Consider the following 26,871-nt stretch of genomic DNA (forward strand, 5'->3'; position numbering starts at 1 on the left):
ACCTAATCCTCCTAATTAGCAACGTTAGATTAAGATAAATTGTTAATAAATCAAAGATTAGGCCTATGCATGATCCTTAAACCTCTTTAAATTAATTAATCTCTGTTGATTATTATAATTAAGCTTAGTAATACTGAGCTGATTATTTATCCTATATTAAGGCAGAAATTAGCCATGAATTAATGGTAAAAATATTAATTAGGATTAGATTAAGTTGAATTATTTATCAGAGATGCATTAGACAGTTATTAATCTAGGAAAATTATCCTATAATTTTTTGAGAAGTTTTCCTAATTAATTAGGCATAAATACTCTGTTTTTTGAACAATTTTAATAGGGGAAATTAGTAAATGAATTTCAAATGAGGTGATATAATTATTAGTCGTTAATTAGGTGTTTAAAAACCTGTGATAATTAGGAAAAGCTCAGAAAGTTAATCTAGATAATTATTTTAGCAGAAACACCCTGTTTTCTGAGCAATTTAAGTAGGGGAAATTAGTAAAATGATTTCAAATGTTGTGATATATTTATCAGTGGTTAATTAGGTGTTCACAAACTAGTGATAATTAGGAAAAGCTCAGAAAATTAATCTAGCTAATTAAGTTAGATGAAATACCGTTTTTTGTGAACAATTTAAATAGGGAAAATTAGTAAATAGATTTCAAATGCTATGAAATAATTATGAGGAGTTAATTAGGTGTAAAAAACCCTGTGATAATTAGGAGAAGCTCAGAAATTTAATCTAGATAATTTCTTTAGAAGAAATTCTCTAGTTTTTGAGAAATTTAAATAGGGGAAATTAGTAAATTGAATTCAATTACTTTGAAATATTTTTTAGTGGTTAACTAGGTATTAAGAAATCCGTGATAATTAGGAGAAGCTCAAATAATTAATCTAGCTAATTACTTAGCCAGAATTACTCTATTTTTTGAGAAATTTAAATAGGGGAAATTAGTAAATTGATTTCAATTGCTGTGATATATTTATCAGTGGTTAATTAGGTATTAAAAAACCCATGATAATTAAAATAAGCTCAAATAATGAATCTAGCTAATTAATTAGGCCGAATTACTCTGTGTTTTGAGTAAATAGGAGAAATTAGTAAATTGATTTCAATTGCTGTGATATATTTATCAGTAGTTAATTAGGTGTTAAAGAATCCTGATAATTAGGAGAAGCTCAGATAATTAATATAGCTAATTAATTAGTCAGAATTACTCTGTTTTTGGTGCAATTTAAATAAGGAAAATTAGTAAATAGATTCAAATTGAATTGAGTTAATTTTTTAGAGGTTTATTACATGTTAGATAACCTGTGATAATTTTTCTAATTTCAGATAATTAGTTTAACTAATTATCTTAGTGGAATTACGCTATTTTTAGGGGTAAAACTAAAGAGGAAAATTAGTAAATCATGCTATATGATTACATACTATTTATTACAGCTAGATTATAGGATAATTATGACAAGGTTAGAAAAGTAGTATAGATATTTATCTAAGTCAAATTACACTATTTGTAGGTAAAATCTAAAGAGGGAAATTAGGAAATCATGTTATATGATTATATGCTATTTATCAAAGCTATATTATAGGGTAAAGAGGCCGTGATAATTATGCCAAGGTTAGAAAAGTAGTGTAGATATTTATCTAAGTCAAATTACACTTTTTTTAGCTAAAAACTAAAGAGGGAAAGTAGTAAATCATGCTATATGATTACATGCTATTTATCAGAGCTATATTATAGGGTAAAGAGGCCGTGATAATTATAACAAGGTTAGAAAAGTAGTATAGGTATTTATCTAAGTCAAATTACACTATTTTTAGCTAAAAACTAAAGAGGGAAATTAGTAAATCATGTTATATGATTATATGCTATTTATCAGAGCTATATTATAGGGTAAAGATGCCCTGATAATTATGCCAAGGTTAGAAAAGTAGTATAGGTATTTATCTAACTCAAATTACACTTTATTTAGCTAAAAATTAAAAAGGAAAAATTAGTAAATCATGCTATATGATTACATGCTATTTATTAGAGCTATATTATATGGTAAAGAGGCCTTGATAATTATGTCAAGGTTAGAAAAGTAGTATAGATATTTATCTAAGTCAAATTATATTATTTTTAGCTGAAAATTGAAGATGGAAATTATATAATTAAGTTAGAAAATAATAAGATAACTAACAGAGGTCAAAAATATCCTTATCTACTTGTGGTAATTATACCATAGTTAATTAGTGAGGTTAGTAAATCATAATTGACCAAAAGTCTTATTTTGAGCAAATGATTAATTAAAATAAATAGACTTGTGGTTAGAAGTTTTTAGAAAAATTATAGTAAGTGCAAACCTATGATATCAAGTTAAAGAAATGAAATCTTTAAGAGAAATTAAATACAATAAATATTAAGCCCAAAATAAGTAAATTATTAGCTTAAAAGTTGATAGGAAAATTAGGAAAAAGATACAGAAAATTATAATAAAGTTAGGAGAGCTTAGAAAACCCTTAGGGAAGCGGTGGAAAAAGTTATCATGCCTATAAGAAATTACTAGGTCAAGAATTTATCAATTAAGACTATAAATTTAACCTTGGATGGGTTACGGTGGAATACAAAGGTTAAGTTTAGATTTTGAATTATTTACCTAATGATTAGACGTCCTTTTTATAAAGATAAGAAGTTATGGCACCAAAAAGAACCCGAGAAAATCCTACATCCGATGATGAGGATGTAGCTCCAAAACAAACTAGAGCGTTGCACGACGACGAAGCCGGGCCTAGTAGTAGGCCTACCGAGAAAAGTCTTCAGGCTACAGTGCAGCAGCAGATGGCCAATCAATCCCAGGTGGGTGTCCCATTATTCAATTAAGTCTTTAATTAGTTTAAGTTATTTTATAAGTGAGCATTGCATACGTAAGAAGGATAAACTGGTTGAAATTGGAAGGTAACTTCCAATATGCATTTGTTTATAATGTAGGAAAAAATTGTTTGGGTTAAAACTGGTTGAATTAGGAAAGATATGTTTGATCATCCTTAAGACAGCTTGTCTCAAGACACCTCCGACTCCTTGATATCAATTGATGATAATGATTGGCTTTCTAGCCATGGTTAAGTCGGTTACCCCCATGAACGATGAGTTTCTACTCCGTGTCATGTCTTGATGTTTCTACATAAGTTAGGATACCGTTTTTATCCTAGGGGAGCTACCCGGTTGTATGGGCAACTGGTTTGGTGTATAGGCACCCGGAACCTTGGGTGGGGGTTTATCCACTCCGGATTTGAATAAGGAATGGGTGCCGTTTTTCACCCTTAGGTGGTCTTGAGACAATAAGAGTACTGGTCATGGTTATTATAGACAATGTTTTGATTGACAGTACCCTGTCTTAAGTTTAAAGATGTCTGTTTTCTAAAGGAATGCTTTCAATGCTGTCTTCAAGAAATTACTGTGATGAAACGTTAAAAGAAACCATTACTTTAAATGTTTAAAACAATGTGATAGTAAGATAAACGAATCATGTGTGAGTGCGGGGTGGTAAGTGGGGATTGACTAAGGTTGTCAATTATGGACGGGTGGACCTGATTGGTCAGGTAACTATCCATCCCTACGCACTAAAACGTTTAGAAAAATTCTTGAATCGGAAGAGGAATCTACCAGCGGCTGTGTCCTCACATATGTTAGGGGGAAAAAAAGCGTTGGTTGAGGATACCTTAGTCCAATTTGTGGAAGATATAGGGCCGAAATAGTTATTGGACTTTTAAAAGGTTGTTCCATTTCCGCTACGAGACAGGACTAGGTCTGCTTCTAAGGCTATAGACCCAAGCCATTGTCAATGGTAAAGGTCTATTCCTTGGATTTTCCTTGTTTAGAGATTCCGATTTGTATAAGGCCTAGAGACCTGTCAAGGATCCCATCCCGATCTCGGTATAGGTGGGTTGGGGATGTTACATTGAGATAGCTTTATTGTCTTCTTCATCTTGTCCCTTGATATTTTCATACCAAGTATCCTCTTTGCAACACCTAAATCTTTCATTGAAAAAGATTTAGACAACTCCTCTTTTAGGTCTTTGATGTCTTGCATGTTAGCACTTGCAATCAACATGTCATCAACATACAACATTAGGATGATGAATTTCCCATCTCCCAAATTCTTCGTGTAGACGCAGTGATCCGAGTTGCATCTTGTGAATCCATGATCCAATATCTTTCGATCAAACTTCAAGTACCATTGTCTTGATGCTTGCTTTAAACCATACAAGCTCTTCTTTAATCTGCAAACCGTTTTCTCCTTACCTTTTACTTCATACCCCTTTGGTTGAAGCATGTAGATTTCCTCCTCTAAGTCACCGTGAGGGAATGCCGTATTTACATCTATTTGCTCGAGATTTAGATCATGAGAAGCCACAAGGCTTAAGACAAGCCTAATTGAGTTCATTTTTAGAACAGGAGAAAATATTTCATTGAAGTCAATACCTTTCTTTTGAGAAAAACCTTTTACCACAAGCCTAGACTTGTACCTTTTCTTCCCACCTTCTTCTTCCTTCACCTTGTACACCCATTTGTTCTGAAGTGCCCGCTTACCTTTAGGCAACTCAACCAACTCCTATGTTTGGTTGCGATGTAGTGAGTCCATCTCCACTTGCATGCTCTTCGTCCATTCTTCTTTGGATTCATGTTGCATAGCTTCTTCATATGATTCCGGCTCTCCAGAATCTGAGATCAAGAGATGGTTGAAGGAAGGAACAAACCTTTCTGGAGGTCTACTTGCTCTTGTAGATCTTCGGGGAATAGGTTGAGGCTCCTCATTTGGTTGACGTTGTTGCACATTGTCACCGTTTGCAGTCCTTGAGTTTTCACTGTCCTCAAGCTCCATGTACTCATCACCTGTTTCTTTTGTTTGTTTTCTTTCCAAGTAATCTTTGTACATATTTTCTTCGTTAAAAATTACATCCCTACTCCTTAAGATTTTACCATCTTCAAGATTCCATAGGCGATACCCAAAGTCACCTTCTCCATAGCCAATGAAGAAACACTTTTTGGACTTTTCATCTAGCTTTGATCTTAGGCTTCTATCTATGTGCATGAAAGCCTCACACCCAAACACTTTGAGAAATGCATAATTCACCGGTTTACCTGTCCATGCCTCTTCTGGAACTCCCCCATCCAATGCCGTTGAGGGTGACCGATTGATTAAGTACACATGCGTACTTACAGCTTTCGCCCAAAGCTCAAGCGGTAGGCCTGCATGTAGCCGCATGCTTCATGCTCGCTCCATGATTGTCCTGTTCATCCTTTCCGAAATCCCATTTTGTTGAGGTGTCCTTGGGGTTGTCCTTTTCCTCCGAATGCCATTGCTAGCACAAAATCTTTCAAAAGCTTGGCTGCAATATTCACCTCCACTGTCGGATCTGAGGCATTTAACCTTGGTACCTGTTTCATTCTCCACAAAGGCTTTCCACCTTTGAAATATGGAAAACACATCGGACTTATTCTTCATGACATAAACCCATGTTTTTCTAGTCGCATCGCCTATGAATGTTACATAGTACAAGGAGCCACCAAGTGATGGTGTACTTGCAGGACCCCAAACATCAGAATGAACCAACTCAAGTTTTTTATTTTTTCTTTCATTTCTTGATTTTTGAAATTTCACCCTCTTTTGTTTACCATAAACACAATCTTCACAAAACTGTAAGTCCACTTCTTTCAAACCTGGTAGAAGCTTCTTTGTTTGAAGGATTTGCATTCCTTTGGCACTCATATGCCCAAGCCGGTAGTGCCACACCGCACTGTCAACTTCTGTAGTTGCTGCACAAGCTAAAGGTTGCGTGCTAACAGTACACAAGTAAAGTGTACCGACCTTTTCTCCCTTGGCAACCACCAAAGATCCCTTTGAGATCTTCTACTGTTTGTTTCCGAATGCAATGTTGTGACCTTCATCGTCCAATTGTCCTGTAGAGATCAAATTTTTCCGAAGAGAAGGAACATTCCTAACATCTTTAAGCTTCCATTCATTTCCGTTAGCAGTTTTGACAGAAACTGTACCTTTGCCGACAATCTCACAAGCTTCATCATCTCCCAAGTATACATACCCAAAATTACCTTTGGTGTAATGTTGGAAATGTTGCTTGTGTGGTGTCGCATGGAATGAAGCCCTGAAATCTACTATCTAGGAATTAGACACATTGTCTAATGAGAGAATTAGAGCATCTTGATCCACTTTACCTGCCACATTGGCCTCCAATGTTGGATTTGTTGAAGATGATGAAAAAGGAAACAGAAGGAAGACAGCAACTCAGAGTAGGAAGAAGATGGAGAAGGAGAAGACACAGAGCTTGTGTACAAGATCTCTGTAGTCTATCTCTCAGTATTAGAATAATAGAGTATATACAAACTCAGAGCTACAAAGCTTATATGAGACCCTAAGAGATAAGGTGTCCTTTCACACCAGATGTCCAGGGGGAAAAACCCAGAGGGAGAAAAGTGCCCTTGGTGAAGCGCGTATACACACTGACACTACTACATGTCTACAAATCCCCCCTGTAGTGATAGTGTGAATCCGTACAAGGTAGCAGATCATCATGTGTATGAGAGTAAGCCCAAAGCTTTTCGGAAAGCTTCAAACTTTTCTCGAGATAACGCCTTCGTAAATAGATCTGCAATGTTATCCTGTGTAGGACAGCATGTAGCCTTTCCCTGACATAGTGGTATTGAACCTCTATGTGCTTTGTTCTTGCATGAAATACTGGATTCCTTGCAACTGCCATAGCACTCTGACTGTCAGTGAAAATGGTAGTGGGTGCCTGTTGACACTCACAAAGATCTGCCAATAACCTGCATATCCATACACAATCAACTGTTGCTGTGAAAGCTGCCCTGTACTCAGCTTCACAAGTTGATGTAGCCACTGTGGGTTGCTTCTTGCTTAGCCAAGATATACATGCATTTCCCAAGAAAAAAAAATTGCCACTTGTGGAATGTCGTGTGTCAAAATCACCAGCCCAATCTGAATTGCTGTAACCAAGAAGCTGCATAGAACTGTGCTTTCCATACATATCCCCCCTTGGAAAGAACATGGAAAGATTAGGGGTACCTGAAAGGTAAAGAAGTGTGCGCTTCACAACCTGCCAATGATGCATACCTAGGATATGCATAAATCTGCTTGCTTGTGAAACCCCAAATTGAATGTCTGGATGAGTGTTGCCTGCCAAATATATCAAGCAACCAACCGCTGCTGCATAAGTATGTACATCAAAAGGTTCTCCAGCATCGTGCATGCTCAACTTTGATCCAGTTTCTACGGGTGTAGAGATTGGTTTAGAATTTTTCATACCAAACTTGTCCAAAATTTTATGCAAATATTTTGCCTGCAACATGTATATGCCATCTTCTGATTGCACAAACTGAATACCCAAGTAATAATGTAGCAAACCAAGATCATACATCTCAAAGGTTTTTCTCAAAGCATCTTTAAACGCTTCAATTTCATCTGCAGTATTGCCTGTAAGAAGCATATCATCCACATAAAGTGTTAGCATAATGAGAACTCCATCTCTCTTTTTGACATACAAAGTACTTTCTGTTGGACTATTCTGAAATCCCTGGCCAATCAAATAAGTATGTATCTTCTCATACCATGCTCTTGAAGCCTGTTTGAGACCATACAAAGCTTTACGCAATCTACATACCTTTTTCAATTGACCTTTTACAACAAAACCACTCGGTTGACTTACATAAACTTATTCCTACAAATCACCATTCAAAAAAGAAGTTTTGATATCCAACTAATGCACTTTCCAACCATGATGAGCAGCAATTGCAACTAGTGATCTAACTGTGGACGCACGAGAAGTAGGAGCAAAGGTTTCATCATAATCTATGCCTTTCTGTTGCGCATAGCCTTTTGCCACAAGCCTTTCTTTGTACCTGTCAACAGTACCATCTTGTTTCCTTTTTACCTTAAAAACCCACTTCGTACCAATAGGCTTTTTACCTGTAGGCAAGTCCACTAGATCCCATGTATGAGTCTTATGAATAGAATCAATTTCTTGCTGCATAGCATCTTTCCACTGAACACACTCTAAAGCTTGTTCAAATGAATCAGGCTCATCTGCATCACAAAGAGTGCTAAAGCAAGACAAATCTACTTGCTCTCTGCCAAAAGTAGTACCAGCACGTGTTTTTCGTGGCAACGGTGTATCAAACTTGCTATCCTGCAAAGTTTTTTGAACCCATTTAGGCAAGGTTCTTTCTTCCCTGAGAACTTCTTGCTCGTCACACACAATTTCCTCTACATCATGAGGTGTCACATGCTGATCAAAAGATTGATCAAGATTATCAACCTGTTGTGATTCTTGATTCTCCACAAAAGAAGGAAGCAAACCTTCAAATACATCATGTGTCTGCATATGAGGTACATCAAAAGCAACCATAGGTTGAGCAATAGTTTCTACAAAAATTACATCACGACTTTCAAAAATCTTATTTGTAGCAGGATTGTAAAGTCTATAACCTTACTTCCACTACTGTACCCCACAAATATACATTTGATTGCCTTATCATCAAGCTTCCCACGTAATTGCTGAGGGATGTGAGCATAAGCAAGACAACCAAAAACACAAAGATAACTGACTGAAGGTTTTCTATCATACCAAGCTTCATATGGAGTAATGGTCTTCAAGGCACGAGTAGGACACCTGTTCAAAACATGTGCTGCACAAGCAACTGCCTCCATCCATAGCTTATGAGGCAAACTCTTAGCCTTGAGCATACATCTAGCCGTCTCCATTAAAGACCTGTTCTTCCTTTCTGCAACACCATTCTGTTGTGGTGTGTATGGCATAGTGCATTGGTGTTTAATGCCTTTCTTTCCCAAAAAATACTTAAATGCACCTGACATGTATTCACCTCCTCGATCGGTACGAAGAGTCTGTACTTTGCAACCTGTTTCATTTTCAACCATGGCGACATAATGTTGAAAAATTGCAAACACTCTGACTTTGCTTTGAGTGGATACACCCAACAAAAACTGGAAAAGTTATCAATGAAGGTCACAAAATAAAGGCTGTTTCCTATAGATGGCGTCCTCATAGGACCACATACATCACTGTGTACAAGCTGCAACTTTCGTGTCCCTCTAACTGAACCATCCTTTGAAAATGCAAATCTGTGCATCGTTCCAAGAACTCAACCTTCACATACATGTCTTGGTGGCATCTCCAATAAAGACAAATCATGCACCATATTATGACGTTGTAAAGTCATCAAACTGCCATAACTAACATGCCCAAATCTAGCATGCCACTACTCAGCATCCTGCATGGCATGAGTCTTTGTTTCTGCAATACATACCTGAATCTGCTTTTCATAACGATCTAGCACAAATAGTCCATTTTCCAGCGTACCTGTAGTGATAAGAGAATAACCATTCTCTTGATCTTGTCAACATATCTGTCATCCTAAAAAATGGCCCGAAGACCATTTTTTGCAAGAGAGGATACAGACAACAAATTCTTCTTGATCCCTGGAACATATAAGACATCTCGCAAGCATAAATCTGAACCATCTGAAATGGTAATCAAAATCTTACCAACGCCTTTGATTGGATAAGAAGCATTATTTGCACATGTCACCTTCTTTCCTGCTGGAGCTACATCCAATGAACAAAACAAATCCTTCCTTGAAGTAATATGCCTGGAGGCACCACTATCAAAGTACCAAATCATTTGTGTCTCGTCAACACTGTAAGAAGAAAAATCTGAATATACTAAGAAAGCATAAGGATCCTGCACAAAGTTTGCAGACTCTTCTTTAGCTGTAGAAGAATCACCAGAAGCTGAAACAACCAAACTTGACTCTTTCTTCTTTTCTTTAGCAATTCGCTTTTTACACTCACTAATGTAGTGACCAGGTTTCTTGCAGTAGTGACATTTACCTTTCTTCTTGGACTTGTCGGAATCACCTTTAGACTTCTCTGAAGACTGTCCTGCACCAGACTTGGAGTGATGAGCACTCTCTTTACCCTCGTTTTTGTTCTGTACAACAAGAGCATGATCCATACCATCCACCTGTAAAGACTTGTTCTTACGTGATTGATCCTCCTGCAATAGCAAAGCCACTAACTCTTCAAAATGAAGAGGCTCAGTATTAGCTCGCAAAGACAGAGTCAAAGAAGTCTGAAAAGTCAAATAAGATGGTGGTAGTAGTGAATTGAGTGTTTTGGAAACCAATTCCTTCTCTGGAATCACTTCATCAATGCTAAGAAATTGATCTTTAAGATCCCTGATTTTTGTAAGATGCTCGACGATATCGTCACCTTCGTCCATCTGTATTTTGTCAAGTTGTTTCTTCCAAAACTCTATTCTGGCAGCGTTTCTTCCTCCAAACATAGCTTACAGAGTGTTCCAAGCATCCTCAGAAGTTCTGCAAGATCTGATATGTGGTGTGATTGTCCTCTTTATGGTTAAGGCAATCACAGCCATAGCTTGTGCATCTTTAGTATCCCATCTCTTTTGCTCTGGAGTGACTTGTGAGGGTCCTGCACCAACAGCTGCACCACGACCAGGCGTGGCAGGTGCAATGCTACCTGGACGAACTTCATCTCCAGATACATAATCCCACAATCCTTTACCAACCAAAAATTTTTTGGCCATAAAAGACCAAAGAGAATAGTTGGTACCATCCAATTTGTCTTCGGATGTAAACGCACCAAAATGCTCTTTCTCCATAGATTGAGCCATACTGTGGATGCACACAAGAGAGCAAAAGAACCTCCAAGAGATTCACAAATCTCCTCTCCAATGCAAGCAAAACTCTACACAAAATCTCAGCACAAAGCTAAGACAAGCTGCTTCCCAAAAGAACTGTTTACTTGAAGAAAATCTGTCAAAAAGCACACCCTCTTGATCTAAACGCCTCCGAAAAGTAACTTCTGCTACGCTGCTCAGAACAAAATTTTGAGGGCTTGAACGGCTTCAAAAGGGGGGTAAACCGCAGGTCACCTGAACAGAATACTCCCGGAACGTCGAGGATGCTCCCACGAGAAAATTTTCCGAAAACTGCCTGAAAACTGCGATTGCGCACGCGGACGCGGAAACCCAAGTAGAGGCTCTGGAAATCACCTTGCTCTGATACCAATTGTTGAAGATGATGAAACAGGAAACAGAAGGAAGACAACAACTCAGAGTAGGAAGAAGATGGAGAAGGAGAAGACACAGAGCTTGCGTACGAGATCTCTGTAGTCTATCTCTCTGTATTAGAATAATAGAGTATATACAAACTCAGAGCTACAAAGCTTATATGAGACCCTAAGAGATAAGGTGTCCTTTCACACCAGATGTTCAAGGGAAAAAACCCAGAGGGAGAAAAGTGCCCCTAGTGAAGCGCGTATACACACTAACGCTACTACATGTCTACAGGCTTGTTGTCTTGAGACTCAGTCTCCTTCTTCTTCTTGGACCAGCAATCCTTCTTGACGTGGCCCTTCTTGCCGCAGTTCCAACATTCAAGAACTGAATTTGTGCGTGACTTGCTCCGCCTTGAGCGATCACGACCCTTTTGGTTTTTGAACCTCTCCTTAGGCCTTCCTCTCGTTTCCACTGACAGTGCAGCACTTGATGATTCTCATGTGCTTCTCCTTCGTATTTCCTCGCTTAGGAGAACACCCACAACATCATCAAACTTAAGAGTATTTGTGCCAGAAATAGAATTACTTACAGCCATCACAAGGCTGTCCCAACTATCCAGTAGAGATGATAGTATAAGGAGAGCTCGCACTTCGTCATCGAAATTGATTTTCACCGATCGAAGTTGACTTATGTTTGTGTTAAAGTCATTTAGGTGTTCTGCAATTGAACCATTCTCTGCCATCTTTAGATTGAACAAGCGCTTCATAAGAAATACCTTATTGGATGCCGATGGTTCCTCGTAGAAGTCGTCAAGTGACTTCATCAAGTCCTCCGTGGTCTTCATCTCTGAAACATTGAAGGCCACCATTGACGCCAAGCTTAACCGGATTGTTCCCAGTGCCTTTCGATCAAGGACAATCCATGCTTCATCTGCCATTGTTGCGGGCTTCTTCGCAAGATCGCCTAGTGGCAAATAGAGGTCCTTCTGGTAGAGATAGTCTTCAATCTGCATCTTCCAATGTTGGTAGTTTTTTCCGTTGAACTTCTCAATCTTGAGCTTCCCCTCCTCCGCCATAACTCCCACTCAATTCAAGGAATCCTTTCCTTGGGACAATTTAGCTACGAGCAAACCTTGCTCTGATACCAGTTGTTAGCAAATAAGACGTAGCTAAATAGATAATTGAGTAGATTACTTAATGGAGAGAGACAAATTTACATACACGAGATTATAGAGTAGAGAGAGAGAGAGAGAGAGAGAGAGAGAGAGAGAGAGAGAGAGAGAGAGAGAGAGAGAGAGAGAGAGAGAGAGAGTACACACGATATACGTGGTTCACCCAATGTGGGCTACGTCCACGGGAAAGCAGCCACTCAATGGCTTTAGTACTTCAAAACGAGAAGTAGTTTACAAAGGGATTATACCCTTAAAGGAGCTCCCGCCTTGCTTCACTCTCACCACCTCACATTCACCTTGTTGCATCAACTTCACACTCACCTTGTTGCATCAACTTCACACTTTGTTGAAAGCATATTTTCTATCCCAAGCTGCACATAGACTTGTCCATAATGATGAAGAATATGGTCTTGCCAAGATGTAATCTAATAGTGATCATAGCATGGGCATCCAGCTCTTCCCACTGATTATTACTTTAAGCATTCTCTCTACGCTCTTTCAATGGTGCTATCAGACCCTTGTTGACCAAGACATCAAGCATACGTTGCTTCCAAATGGTAAAATTTGTGCCATCAAGTTTCTTTATGTAGTAGTCTTCCCTTTCCGAAGCATTACTAGCAGCCTTAACTCAAGGGAAGATGACCAAAGATTTATGGCAAAAATTGATGGGAGAATTTCGGTAGAGTTTCCCCTAAAAAAGGCTTAGAAACTCAAGAAAAAATGCGGCAAGATCACTGCTTGTAAGCAGTGACATGTACCAAGAACGCATATAGTTGACCCGCGGGAAAAAATCCAGTAGAGTCTCCTATGTATGGGGAGAAAAATCTTAAAAAGAGAGAAGACAAGATCAACGCATAAACTACCAAAAGCAACCACTGGGCATAAGAGTGATGTAACAAACTATCATGTGATTGACAACCCGACATCAAAAGCAAAGTTGTCTGTCCAGATACATAGCCTATGGTGAAGATATTGAAAGAGGGGTACTCTAGCAACCTCTATCACCAAAAGTGTCTCAACATTCAAAAACACCCCAGCTCAAGAAAACCTCACGCAAACGACCATCCAAAGGCTAAGCAGACTCAAGACTAGCCACAGTCTCAGAAGGGGATCTTTTGAACCAAGTCTCAAAAACAGTAAGTACTGCCAAAAGTCACGCCAAATGGGCTCCACAGACAACATACACAGGCGATCACCCCGCAACTCAATGTACATGAGTAATCTCACACGAACAAGTGCCAAAAAATTGATGCATGTAGTAAATAAATCCCTGCAGTGATATCTGCTCTCAAAAAAGCCCAATGGCACTGTGTGTGATCAAAAAAGTATGCATGTTTCAATGCATGACCATCCGTAGAGAAACTGCTACCAAAATGATTGCCAAGAATGCATGAAAATCGTTGTACTTGTACGTATATGAAACTTGTAAAACCTGTAAAACTCCACCTGTAATGTCAATGCAAAATGCTACGCCTCAATCAGAAAACGATCCACAATTGGATCTTCAACTCTAACTCCACATGTAGTGTCGATGACAAATCTACGTCTTCGAGCATTGTGCTTAGGAAATTGCGTCTCTTAAGAGACCGCTAGCATAGAGAGTAGATGCTCTCTGTGTCCCACTAATCGAGCAAAATATTGTCTCACGATGGGAATCGTGAAATCAGTAAAAATCCACAGGTATATGGATCTATCAATCCACAAAAGACATACATCCAATCTATGTCTATGTCTGAGAGTGATGTCGATGCTGTAAAATTGATGTCGAAGATATCAAAGACACTGAAGCCGATGTCGATGAGAGTCGACGTTGAAATAGAGATTGCTTGAGATGGTGTCGATGTCAAAGTTGGAGAATCAAAGTCAAAATTGGAGAGTTCAATGTCGGAGAGTTCAGAGCCGGAGAGGCAAAGCTGGAGAGTGGGATGCCGATGTCAGAGAAGGCCACACACACACACAATCACTCTCTCTCTCTCTCTATGTGTGTGTATACACACACACACACACACACACACACACACACACACACACACACACACACACACACACACACACACACACACACACACACACACACACACACACACACACACACACACACACACACACACACACATATACGACCCAAGTGTGGTAGATTGGTTATGTCATTTCCCTCTTGAATAACAGGTCTTGAGTTCAACTCTCGTCGGATAGATCTTTGAGATCTCTTTGGATAGTTTCCTATGACGTTAAAATCCTCTTCTCCTCCTCCTCCTCTCTCTCTCTCTCTCTCTCTCTCTCTCTCTCTCTCTCTCTCTCTCTCTCTCTCTCTCTCTCTCTCTCTCTCTCTCTCTCTCTCTCTCATTCATATTGCCTATAGTGCTATCTCAACAACACTGTCAGCTTAGGTAGAAGAAAGGAAAATTTAACACTAATGTATTGTTCAGATAGCATCGTTTTTAATTATTCTCCTGTAGCGCTACGTCTGCAAAGTAATGCCAGTGCTGTGAAGTTTTATTTCTCTTTGTAGCGCTCCAATGGAATTTTGAAAATCAACCTATCCTTTGCAAGAGAAAATCAACACTTTGCTATGTTTTCGAGATTGAGAGTCAATGTGTAGCAAATCTTCCATAGTCGAGCTCTTCCAATTTTTGTGGATTACTTTCTCTGCTAAGGTGTTCGAACGTCGGCTCATTGCGAAGCTTGTGCACAAGCCACCAGAGCCAACAAGAACTGTAGTGCTCTGATACCACTTGTGATGCGCGATACGGAGTGAGTGCGTGCAAGTAAAAGTGCAGAGTGCATTGTAGCAGGATACGAGCTGTGGTGGAGCTCTTGTGGATAACTACTCCACAACCCCTGATTCCTTTATGTTATGTGAATGAATAAGGTTAGTAAAATGGGCGGTGCGCGGTGCCCAGCCAGTATGGCTTGCACCCTTACATCAATGCATGGGAGGAGCATATGAAAAATTTTCCTCATCATGACACATGCTAAATCTGGCACCCCTTGATACATTTTGGCCATGCTATAAGGCTCTCCTTTATGTATGGTTCTATGAAAATCCCATGTTTTGGCTTTGTCAATAGTGGGTAATTTAACCATGTTAGCATGTTCTTCTATATAAAGAGAAATGTGGGAATCCCATGCTTTGGCTTGGGCAATAGTGGATATTTCAACCATGTTAACCTATCATTTGTATAAAGAGAAATGACATGGTGAGGAACAAAATGTTCGATCTTCTCTGATCTCCTTGGGAGCACCTGTAAAGTGGATCTCCTACCATGGATGTTTCTAGAGCTAGTCCCTTCTCCATTTTGACTCTTTCATAGCAATCATCTTTATGCTATCTTTGAACTCAAACACTTCATGTTTGAACAATGGATATGGAAATCCCCACTTATGTCAATTGTGTAGATCTAATCTAGCTTGTTCAATACTTATGTCCATGTTGTGTAGTCACTCGGCTTCTCCCACTCCATAGCTTCAGCAAACACTTCATCTTGCTCATCACAATGGATTTTGATAGATTTTATTTTGCTTGTATTGAATAACTCTCTTTTTTTTGTGGGCTTTGAAGTACCTACTGTTCGGTATCTTACGCTCCCACAATAATGACTTCTAGTGCGTTGATATCTAGATGCTCACTTCTGCTTGCTCCAGAAAAGTATGCAATTTTCAAGTATAGATGCCTTTGCCAATCAAAGTATCCAGAGACCACGTGCTAGTAGGTTTTTCTTTTCTACAAGCTCTACCTTTGGCTTTTATACCTCATCTTTGAGTGCTTCCATCTCATTTTGCATCTCTTTCTTTTGCTTTGGAAACCCAATTACTAATTCCTTTCTTTTTAACTGCTCAGCTTAGAGCTCAAATTTGGCTTGCTCGTTTTTTTTCTTGAGCTCTTTATATGTAGCAACTATTGATGATACCACTCCCAAGTCTATATTTTCTTTGGTTTCTTTGAGCACATCCAATTGCTACTATAATCTCTCTTTTTTTTGTGTAGTGTGTATTTTCCATAGTCAATTGCTTCTACAAACATCGACTTTGTAGTGTAGCCTATTGTACATCCTTCTCATCTATTTTGACCATCAATATATCTATGAAACTTTGCATATTTCCGATCTCTTGGTTTATATACTCATCCTTGCTTTGTATTCCCCTTGAAAATCTCCTTGGTCTTTGCCTGTACAATGGTGTCAAAGCTCATGGCTCAGGACACACTCATTGAAAAGTTCTTGCTCTATAGGACTTATTTGGGCCTCAATTGCTAATAATATTGTCTTTCTATAGTGTATATACCAAGCTAATTTGTCAATGAAAGTCTTGGCACTAGCAACATAGCCCATATATCATCCACTAGACGTGTACTTCTTTCTTGTGTGACAGCTATAGGAGATAACACCTATGTATGATGAGAGAAGACCTCTCCTTGTTCATCTTGGACTCTCTATTTGCAGAGTTTCTTTTGTACTTGTAGTTTGCTTCTCTTTACTAAATCTTGGTGGAGACTGGTGATTGCCAGTTCCCTTGTGGTTGTTTTTTCCCTTGTGGTTGTCGTTTGGGAGGAGAAGGTGGTATGCCAGCTTGTTGTTCCCCTTCAACTCTTATCCTTTCTTTATCTTCTCTTCTTTCAGTTTCTTCTTGTTCCTATAAAAGGGCTCTTGTAGTTGCAACAGACCTTCTATATTACTCTAGCTATTGTTGGCATTCTTCCTCCATCTTCCTTTTCTCATCGTAAGTTGGGCCATAGCTTTAAGTTTCCTTCTTCTTTCCTCCTCTCTAGCTCTCCTTCTTCTCTTACGCTAGACCTTACGGTCATCATGTTTTCATTCCTTCCTTGTCTATATTTTTTCTAAGCTTTGGGCCTTTGTGTGTTTGGTTTAAACTTCTTTCTTGTTGGTCACAATTTAGCTTTTTTCATTCTCTTTTTTGTTTGTCTTTTAGCATGGGTTTGGTCTTCTGTGTCACCCCACCTTGGTGATCTTCATCATCATTTGAAATTGGATTGGTTGGTTTGACCATCTTCTTTTTATTTCTATTTGTTTGTGTCCTCGAGAAGAATCTGTAGACCCTTAAATTTTTGCAACTTTTGTACCAATTTGATGATAGTCTAGGATTTGTATGGGCATTTTAGGAGCATTTTCATATGATCAATTAGTTTCATTAATGAAGGGTTGTATGATCATTACTTATTTTGCTGTGATAAATTCTCCTAGTCTTATAAATGGAAGTCGATGAGAGGGTTCACTTTAAACGGGTACTCTTTGAACTTTTTGGGTTCTGGGTTAAATTTATAAGTTGCTGCTACTTTTGTCCTAGTGTAATTTGAGTGGGCTGATTTAGAGAGAGAAAGAAAACATGAAGAGAGAGAAAGAGGCAATTACTACTATGTGCATGTATGGAGAGATATATACAAAGAGAGAGTGTATATATATATATATATATATATATATATATATATATATAGAGAGAGAGAGAGAGAGAGAGAGAGAGAGAGAGAGAGAGAGAGAGAGAGAGAGAGAGAGAGAGAGAGAGAGAGAGAGAGAGAGAAGACATGTATGGATGCATTAGATTGTGTTAGTGTACAATGTGTGTGTCTCTACGTGCTACAATTGAGTGTGTTTGTGTGTGTGTGTGTGTGTGTGTGTGTGTGTCTAGAGAGAGGTTTGGGTAGCCATTTAAAATAGAAATTTGTATTAAATTTTCATGGAAGTTCTATAGTCCCTCCCAAATGCTTATTTTCTATCTATGTGCTTCATTTTGATGATCATTTTACTGTGCTCATTGAAAGATTTTAACAAAAACTGATTTTGTGTTTACTATTTTTGCTGAAAAATAACTTTGACAAATCTCTAGTGTCACTAGGCAAGCATGTGTGCTCATCATAACTTTACAAACATAAACATTACTAAGATTTAGGAACATTAATCATCTTTGTGTAGTCTATAATTGAGTGTGAAAGATTTATATAGAGAAAAAATGATTAAGTGCAATAACTTAGATTTTTAAGGTGTTACCAAATTTTTAAGCCATAAACTAGGCCGTTTAAGGCTAGTTAGAGGGGTCTTTTTAGTGGTTTGATTGATAGATTGCACTACATTAGCAGGTGCATCGGAATCCATAGTAACTTATCTTCTAGCCAGGTTGGTTCTCATTGTAGGTGCCCTTTTCTGCTCTGCAAGCTTTCTTCCTCAGGTGCTTACCACTCCTTTTGCTCTGATGAAGGAGGTAAGTTATTTGACATGCCCCAGGCTATTCTGGTTAGTGCTTCTTCTCCACCAACATACTTTACTTTATCTCCCTTTAGTGTCAACATCTTTGTCAGAGACTCATGTATAAACTTTAAAAAGTTATCATTTTCTTTGATCTTTTTCCATAATGTGTGAAAGTATTGGCCACTCCATGATTGTCTTGTCTCTCCAAATTAATGTAGATGCTCATGGTAGAGCCTTAGAGGTAGCTCTAAGGTTGGCCTCTTCAAATCATTAAATGTAAATGCAACTTCTATTTTTATAAAAGCATCCACACTTGACTTTCCATTGGTCCTCATTGCCTCTCTAGCAGCTAGTAGCTTGAGAGCTTCTATTATTATAGCTTTAGTGATGCTTACCTCAAATGTTTCATAAATTGAGTGACAAATGGGTGGTGCCCTTCTCTGTGATGGTAAACAACAACTCATGTGCCCTACTGAAATGTACTATCCAATGTGGTTCCTCAAAATAACCTTGTAAGCCCAACCTCTGAAAAAGCCTCTTAACTTTGGCACCTTTGGTATGTTGTCAGTCTCTTTTGACATTATCAGCACCTCCACTATTGTGCCTTGAGCATCTTTAAATTTTTCTTGAAACACTATAGCAGATGCAACTCTCAAGTGCTCTTTGTCTATTTAGCAAGTGGTTGCTTGTCTAAAGACGTGTTTTTTTGTGAGCATTTTTTGATGAGCGCTTTTTGAGAAATAGGTGAAAAGATTCCGAATAGGTTCTCTCTCCCTCTCTCATGTTGGGTGGCGCTAACATTTCCCCTACAAGATATTTTTTTCTCCCTCCCTTCCTCTATGTCTCCTACTTTCTTCCTCTCTCATTCCCTCGGCACCATCATTTGCGCCTGAATTATGTGCTTCATCTAAAGATAGAGGTTCCTCAACATCATGTAAGCTAGACACAGCCAAAGCATAAAAATTTGATGCATAAGATGCATGGTGAGAAGTTGAACGAGTGCGACTAGACAAAGGTGCATCCAATTTACTGTTACGCAATGTATGCACTAGCCATTTTGGTATACCTCTAGCCTGCTCATTTTCAGCCCTTTCCTCATTCAGTACATCATGTTCATCTACATCAGTAATAGGCTGATCTGTAACATTTTCAAAAAACCCCATAGGCTGTACATTTTCCTCATTAGAATTGAATTTGAACTTCCACCATTGAAAAGAGGTAATAAAATGTCATAAATGTCCTGTGAGCTTACATTACTATCTCTAGTACATGACAGCAAGGGCTGAACAAAATCTTCCACAAACACAACATCACGTGAAACGAGAATACGCTTTGTTTGTGGATGATACAACTTGTAACCTTTGCTTTCAACACTATAACCAACAGAAATACATTTGACAGCCTTATCATCTGATTTTATGTGCTCTGTTTGTGGCACCAAAGCATATGCCAAACAACCAAACATACGCATGTGTTCAATAGAAGGCTTTCTATGATGCCATGCTCCATATGGAGTCATAGATGCAAATCTTTCATTGGACACTTGTTAAGTACATAAGTGGCACACATGATGGCCTCAAGCCAAAACGAATGCGACAAAGCTTGAATTTTTTACCATACATTGTGCCATTTTCGTAAGTGACCTGTTTTTCCTCTCAACAACACCATTTTGCTGAGGCGTATAAGGCACTATACATTGGTGTTTTATCCCACCCTTGATTGGAACGGAGGGTGCCCATAGTACAATTTGAGACATTTTCAGCCATAGCCAAAAATAGTTTGAAGCACATAAATACTTCGAACTTTGCTTTAAGCGGATATACCCATGCATGCCTGGAGTAATCATCAATAAAAGTCACGAAGTAAAGGTAATTGCCCAAAGTTTGCATAGGCCCACAAACATCACTATGCACAAGTTGCAACCTGCACGTGGACCTTACTGCACCATCCTTTGGAAACTTAGAATGCTGCATCTTACCCAAAATACACCCTTCATAGACATGTTTGACAAGTGCTTCAAGAGGTGGAACCATTTCAGAATTCTGCAAACGCAGCAAATTGGTAAAATTCAAATGACTAGAACGTGCATGCCAAAGTTTTGCATATGAAATGGCCTTTGAATCCACGACTGCATTTGCAAAATTCTACCCACACTTGCCATACAAAGTGAGCTTATACAACCCACGACATAAAATGCCAGATGCAACAATTTCATCACCAAAACTTAGATCACGTTCTATACATCTGTCATCCACAAATTTGACTATAAGACCAAGTCTAGGAAGCGCAGATATAGAAAAAAGATTCTTCTTGCTCCCAAGAACATAAAGTGAATCAACAAGTTTGAAAGAAATTCCATTTGCAGCAATAAGCACAACCTTTCCAAGTCCCTGAATAAGATAAGAGGCATTGTTGGCACAAGTAACTGAATTTCCATGAGGGACAGACTCAAGAGAGGTGAACAAATCACAATGTGAGGTAATGTGCTTTATATGAATCTGTAGCAATTGACATGCATGCATCATGGACACCAGAATTATAGGTACACTGTGCACTAAAAGGCCATTCTACTTTAACATCAATATCATAGTTTCCTTTCACAGAAGAGTCAACAATAACTGCATTTGTAGTGGAGCCAGCATTTGCAGTGGAACCACGGGCTCTTTCTTCTTGGCCTCTTTGGCCTTCAACTTAGGACACTGTTTGATCAAGTGATCATTAGATTTACAATAATGGCAATGCATCTTGTTTTTGCCCTTATCACCAAAATTTTCAAACAAATTGTTGCCAGTAGAAGCATTAGGAGCATGTGATTTTCTACTCGTAGAAGAACAATGAGAAGTGGTTGTAAAGCTGTTATCACCTTCTCGTTGAGCAACAACAAAGGCATGTTCAACTGTACACAGTCTAGTCTTGTTTTTCTAGAAAGTGACTCCTGCAAGAGCAATGTGCATAATGCATCAAACTTGACAGCTTCAGTATTTCCTTGGGTCATAAGTCTCCAAGTACTAGCAAAAGTCTGGTAAGAATATGAAGGCATCAAGAATAGTCTTCACAAGGTAACTACCTGAAATGATGGAAATAAGTTGCTCATTAATATCCTTAACACCAACAAGGAAAGTGTCCATATCATCTTCCTCATGCATAATCTTTGACTCCAAATCTTTACGCAGTAATGCAATTTTTGCCTCATTGCGACTTGGATATAGACTAGCCAGAATATCCCATGCCTATTTTGAAGATTTCGCTGAACGAATGTGAGGAGTAATAATGTGCTTCACAGACATCACAACAATGCATGAGCTTGCGCATCTTTTACATCCCAACGAGCTTGTTCTACCATAGGTAAAACAACTCTAACAACAACAATCCTTGCAGCAAGACCTCCAACATCCTCAACATCGCCTACATTCTCAGAACTAGGACGTACATCAATGCCCTGCACAAGCACATGTTGCATCATGTAAGCCCACATTGGGTAATCGTCCCCATCCAATCTAAGCTGAGTAGCAAACACCTTGAACACATATGTGTTGTTGTCGGCCTGCATCATGTAAGCCCACATAGGGTAATCGTCCCCATCCAATCTAACCTGAGTAGCAAACACCTTGAACACATATGTGTTGTTGTCGGCCATGACAAATGCCTGTACCAGATGTGAAAACTACCCAAAAAGAGGAGAAACAAAGCGGGAACAACATGTGCTATATAGCACAAACTGTAGAATAGTGTAAGGGACCTGTTATGCAAAAAACGACACTGACAAAATTTTGCACAAAATGATGAAATAGCCCGTGCAGTACTGCCTATAGTGGAAATAGAGGCCGAAATGAGCCTAAATAAAAAAATCTGAGCAAATTGAGCTCTTTGAGATCTCCCAAAATTTTTGTTGACGTGTGAACGCTCACCAAAGCTTATAGAATTCAGAGAAAGTGAGCAGGCGTATGCTGGAGTTGCTGGCGACTAAGCTCGGGAGGATGCAACCTACTCTGATACGAATTGTTGAAATTCAAGTTGCACGAAAACGCACACAGCTTGGAGAAGATGAAGGAAGCTCAAGGCACACAATCGAGAGTGTTTACTTAGTGTGCACTAGAAAAGATAGATATCCCTAGACTGATGGGCGTATATACAATGCATGGGGGGAAAAACCTCCTAGTGAGGGGAAAAATGCCCCGACGGTCCTATGTATGTTCACAAACATCACTACCACATGTATATGGTAACATATAATGTTGGTAGTTTCCTATCCAACACCCAAATCATCCATAAGGCGTTTGAGCGATACACGTTCAACTGTACATGTGAAGACTGCCATGTACTTAGCTTCACAACTCGAAGTGGCCACAATAGGTTGCTTCTTGCTCAACCATGATATGCATGAAATCTCAAGCATGAAACAAAAACAGTTGTGGAGGCTTGCATGTCAAAACAACCATCCCAATAAGAGTCCAAAAAAGCATTTAATCTGGTAGCAATGATCCCCTCTTGGGATAAAACAAGCCAAGATGCAAAGTGCCACTCAAGTAGAGAAAAATCCTCTTGACAGCTTGTCAATTCCTAGAGCCTGGCCTATGCATAAATTTGATGACCTGTGAGATTGCAAACTGAATATCTGGCCTTGTATTGCATACATAACTAAGAAATCCAACAACAGTTTGGTAAAGAGTGACATCAACAGGATCACTGACATCATGAAGACTCAACTTCAAAGTTGTTTCCACGGGAGTAGCAATAGGCTTGCAATCCTCAAGTCCAAAATCACTTTAATCTAGGCATGTAGTTGACTATTTATAAAGTGTTTTTGTGCCTTTGATAGGTATGAAACATGCTATAGTTTGTTTAAATCTTCTTTAGAGCTACCAAAGCTACAAAAGCTTGGAATTTTCCTAATAGAAAAGTTTGGGTTTTGAAGGGGGTTTTCACACATGCAATGATTGGTTCTACTTACCCTATTCCTATGAAAATAAAAAATTATACAAACCAAAATATTCTACATAGTAGGCAGAATCCAATCCCCAACTATGTGCTAAGAGATAAAAGTTGACTACTCTTGAGTAAAATTGAGGTAGCTATGGACAATGGAATTGAGTACATTCTTTTCTCTTGTCTACATTACCTTGTCAATATTAACAATGCCAAAAAAAGATTTCTCTCCAAACACATTATATTATCAAATGTAAAATAGCAAGGACCACATACCAAAATTGTCAATTCATGGGACTACTCCATGGAGGTTTCGAGAGGTTATCAATCTCTTAGAAAAGCCGGTCATAGGTAACTCCTAAAATAAATGAGGTTTAATCTCAAGTGTTTGTCGGCCACTATAAACTATGCTTCTAGTAGCGGCAAGCCCAAATGCATGTTTCACCAGCTTTAATGTATGAAACAAAACCCAACTTACTAAGCAAGTAGAAAAGAACTAATAAAAAAATCTTATAGTCTCAAACCCCAAATTGATGCATGGTTTAAAAAGTGATTATTAACAATAGCTTATTTTTAGCAAGTTATACTTGATAGCTTTTTCTAAGAGAGCTCTACCATTTTAAAATAAATGCATAAAACTTTGAGGTACAAAAATTTAAAACAACAAGAGTATTGCCTAATAAATTTATAGCTATTACCGTCATTAAGCAGAATTCTCCTTCAATTTTTTGCAAGGTATGATGAGAGATAGATGTGCATGAAGAGTTGTTTTTGATATTTTTGTATTCAAGATCATTCCTCTCATGATAATAAACTTCAGCCTTGTTATCTATTTCTTCAATCAAGTTGAGTGTTACACCATTGGTGTAGCTATTTTTAAAGCCTTGTTGATTGTTATTGCAATCACCACCATTGGATTGGCTATTACTGCGATTGGTTAGAAATTTATCAACATAATGATCACGTTGAAGACACTTAACACCTTTAACCTTCTTCGAGCCATTGGAAACTTAATTAGGAGACATGGATTTTGTTGAGGATTGGTGTTACGTGATGAGATACGGGAAATTATCAAATTTGCACCTTTTGAGGAAAGCGTGACTTTGGTTTCTATCCTTGTCAAAATTAGGAGAAAAGGGAGACTTTATTTTCGTGCTAGGAGATGAAAATTCAATTCTCTAGCATTGTCTCTTCGTAAGTTTTACCTGCACATTACAAATCCAAGGTAGGAAGATAATGGGATCTAATTCAATAGGGTAGAAATGAGTGCGTACAAGCTAATGTTGATCACTTTTCATATTGTTTGATTGAAGTAGTATATTGAACATGTTAGTGGGAAAATTTTAAACCATACATAGTTTAGGCTTAGCACATCAACCTGGCAATGATGTGGATATGCTTAAGCCTAAAAATTTATGTAAAGCTATCAAGTTGGCTCTTAGTTTTCCTACTACTAAGCAAGCATGTTGGGATACTAAGGATGCATAAGTGCATGCATTGATTGTGCTTTTTGTTGAGTTTCTCATTATTCTACATATTCTCTTAACACAAACAACAAAACAAGCATGTGATAGACTAGCTAATTTGAGTTTCGCAAATTTGCTTACATGCGTAAGGAGCTAGTGCCCAAGGTTATGCACAAGGAGGGTGGTATGGATGTATATTTATGGGGATTGAAGATCTCAATGAGTAGTTCATTTCCATTGGTGAGGCCATTCTTAATACATTAGGAGAAATATGGACCTTGTAAAAGGAATCCTAATTTTTAGGGATTAAGGCTAATGTTGTGTAGGGTTAAGGGGGCAAGGGCATTCAAGAAGCTAGTTTTGAGAAGGCTTTTCTAGCCCTTTTTTTAGACACATGTAGGATGTGGACCTAAGAGATCACCTTCTCTCTCTAGCTTTTTGAAAGTGAAGAGAGTAAAGAGGTGTGGCCACATCAGCAAAAACGTGGGTCACCAAGAGCCAAAATTCTACTTTTTTTAAACTTCTTTTTTACTTCAAACTCCCCCCCAACATATATACATATCAAAAAATCATTTTTTGACCTTTTTTTAAACCTACAAGCACTAAAAGTCCTTTTTTTTTCCAAAAAAACCTTTGTTGTCTCTTCCTCCTCCCTCCTTTCTCCCTCTCCTCTCCCTCCCTGCCCCCTTCTCTCCTCCTCCTCCTCCTCTCTCTCTCTCTCTCCCTCTCCCTCCCCCCTCTCTCTTTTCATCCTTTGCTTCCTCAGGCAACAGCTGCCATGGTGCTCACGGACATCACAAATCGTATGCATATATATTTGCTACTTTATCAGAGTTGGAGAAGCCAAAAAAGTACGCCTTCCTACGTCGTGCCAAAAGGTAAGTGCTACTTGGTGATGCCTTGTATATGAAGGGGGCTGATCTTGTGATGAGAAAAGTGCCTTGGAAAGAGGAAATTTACAAAATTTTAGAGGAGAATCATGAGGGTTCTTGTGGTGGTCACTTTGCTTCAAAGATCACTTTGCATAAAGTCTTGTAGGAGGGTTATGTGTGGTCAAGTGTTCAACGTGATGTTCATCATTGGTGCAAGTCTTGTAAAGAGTGTCAAAGCATGGCAAATAGGGTTCTCAAATCAAAAATTAGAGGAACCATTGTGGCTTATGATTTGTTTGAGAAGTGGGGCATTGATGCAATAGGTCCTTTACTTATGACAACTAGAGGCAAATGTTACATACTTACTGCTGTTGACTATCTATCTAGGTGGGCCAAAGCCAAAGCTGTTAAGCACATCACGAGTAAAGATGTTTCCTTATTTATATATGAAGATATTTGCTGAAAATTAATCATGCCATTGGAGTTACTTTTTGACAAGGGTCCAGGTTTCAGGGGAGAGTTGGTGGATTATCTATGTGAGAAGCTTCATGTGCATCGCAGGTTTACTACTCCATATTATCCTCAATGCAATGGCATGAATGAAAGATTTAACGGAGAGCTTATAAGGATGCTTACAAAGATGACAAGAAACAATGTGAAGACTTGGGATTTAGAGCTACCTTGTGCTCTATGGGCTTATAGGGCTGCCATCAAATCAGGTACTGGTTTTTCTCCCTTCCATCTAGTTTTTGGCAAAGAGGCTTTACTTCCTATTGAGGTGGAGATACCAGCCTTGAAGATGATGCTAAAGCTTGAAGAAGAGCCCAATGATGCATTCAAGGAAAGAATTTTATATTTGCAATGTGTACAATTGGATAGGGTGTTGGATTTTGAGCATTATGAGCAGGTCTTGAAGAAGAATCAAGCAAAGGCAAATGAGAAGGTAAAGAACAAGGATATCAAGAAGGGTGACATGATGCTTCATTACAATAGTAGGCTTGATAGAACTTTTCAAAAGAAATTTCAAATCAAGTGGCAGGGTCCTTTCTTGGTCTTAAACATGTTTATAAATGGCACATATCAGCTTGCTGACTTGGATGGTACCCCACATAAA

The sequence above is a fragment of the Adiantum capillus-veneris genome, chromosome 17 (assembly GCF_014529385.1).
Source record: "Adiantum capillus-veneris isolate H3 chromosome 17, ASM1452938v2, whole genome shotgun sequence".
Lineage (NCBI taxonomy): Eukaryota > Viridiplantae > Streptophyta > Polypodiopsida > Polypodiales > Pteridaceae > Adiantum > Adiantum capillus-veneris.